The sequence below is a fragment of the Syngnathus typhle genome, unplaced genomic scaffold (genome assembly GCF_033458585.1).
Source record: "Syngnathus typhle isolate RoL2023-S1 ecotype Sweden unplaced genomic scaffold, RoL_Styp_1.0 HiC_scaffold_254, whole genome shotgun sequence".
Classification (NCBI taxonomy): domain Eukaryota; kingdom Metazoa; phylum Chordata; class Actinopteri; order Syngnathiformes; family Syngnathidae; genus Syngnathus; species Syngnathus typhle.
This window is the reverse complement of record NW_026872158.1, coordinates 25,585-27,552: the sequence shown is the minus strand read 5'-3', so window position 1 is coordinate 27,552 and position 1,968 is coordinate 25,585.

Here is a 1,968-nt window from a genome sequence, read left to right as displayed (position 1 = left end):
GCGCATTAAGAAATGACCACCTCCAACGTTTGGTTTATGTTTTCTAAGCATTTTTAATTTTATTGCTTAAATCGCATTTTCTCGGCGAGCTGAGCACTTTTTCTGAATTGTGCCGCTCCCGTCACTCTGGTTAGGTTGGTATCGAAAAAAACGCTCACGGGTGCTTTAGAGTGCCGAGTTTATTACTGCGCATTAAGAAATGACCACCTCCAACGTTTGGTTTATGTTTTATAAGCATTTTTAATTTTATTGCTTAAATCGCATTTTCTCGGCGAGCTGAGCACTTTTTCTGAATTGTGCCGCTCCCGTCACTCTGGTTAGGTTGGCATCGAAAAAAAACGCTCTCGGGTGCTCTAGAGTGCCGAGTTTATTACTGCGCATTAAGAAATGACCACCTCCAACGTTTGGTTTATGTTTTATAAGCATTTTTAATTTTATTGGTTAAATCGCATTTTCTCGGCGAGCTGAGCACTTTTTCTGAATTGTGCCGCTCCCGTCACTCTGGTTAGGTTGGCATCGAAAAAAACGCTCTCGGGTGCTTTAGAGTGCCGAGTTTATTACTGCGCATTAAGAAATGACCACCTCCAACGTTTGGTTTATGTTTTATAAGCATTTTTAATTTTATTGCTTAAATCGCATTTTCTCGGCGAGCTGAGCACTTTTTCTGAATTGTGCCGCTCCCGTCACTCTGGTTAGGTTGGCATCGAAAAAAACGCTCTCGGGTGCTTTAGAGTGCCGAGTTTATTACTGCGCATTAGGAAATGACCACCTCCAACGTTTGGTTTATGTTTTATAAGCATTTTTAATTTTATTGCTTAAATCGCATTTTCTCGGCGAGCTGAGCGCTTTTTCTGAATTGTGCCGCTCCCGTCACTAGGTTGGCATCGAAAAAAACGCTCTCGGGTGCTTTAGAGTGCCGAGTTTATTACTGCGCATTAAGAAATGACCACCTCCAACGTTTGGTTTATGTTTTATAAGCATTTTTAATTTTATTGCTTAAATCGCATTTTCTCGGCGAGCTGAGCACTTTTTCTGAATTGTGCCGCTCCCGTCACTCTGGTTAGGTTGGCATCGAAAAAAACGCTCTCGGGTGCTTTAGAGTGCCGAGTTTATTACTGCGCATTGAGAAATGACCACCTCCAACGTTTGGTTTATGTTTTATAAGCATTTTTAATTTTATTGCTTAAATCGCATTTTCTCGGCGAGCTGAGCACTTTTTCTGAATTGTGCCGCTCCCGTCACTCTGGTTAGGTTGGCATCGAAAAAAACGCTCTCGGGTGCTTTAGAGTGCCGAGTTTATTACTGCGCATTAAGAAATGACCACCTCCAACGTTTGGTTTATGTTTTATAAGCATTTTTAATTTTATTGCTTAAATCGCATTTTCTCGGCGAGCTGAGCGCTTTTTCTGAATTGTGCCGCTCCCGTCACTCTGGTTAGGTTGGCATCGAAAAAAACGCTCTCGGGTGCTTTAGAGTGCCGAGTTTATCACTGCGCATGAAGAAATGACCACCTCCAACGTTTGGTTTATGTTTTATAAGCATTTTTAATTTTATTGCTTAAATCGCATTTTCTCGGCGAGCTGAGCGCTTTTTCTGAATTGTGCCGCTCCCGTCACTCTGGTTAGGTTGGCATCGAAAAAAACGCTCTCGGGTGCTTTAGAGTGCCGAGTTTATCACTGCGCATGAAGAAATGACCACTTCCAACGTTTGGTTTATGTTTTATAAGCATTTTTAATTTTATTGCTTAAATCGCATTTTCTCGGCGAGCTGAGCACTTTTTCTGAATTGTGCCGCTCCCGTCACTCTGGTTAGGTTGGCATCGAAAAAAACGCTCTCGGGTGCTCTAGAGTGCCGAGTTTATTACTGCGCATTAAGAAATGACCACCTCCAACGTTTGGTTTATGTTTTATAAGCATTTTTAATTTTATTGCTTAAATCGCATTTTCTCGGCGAGCTGAGCACTTTTTC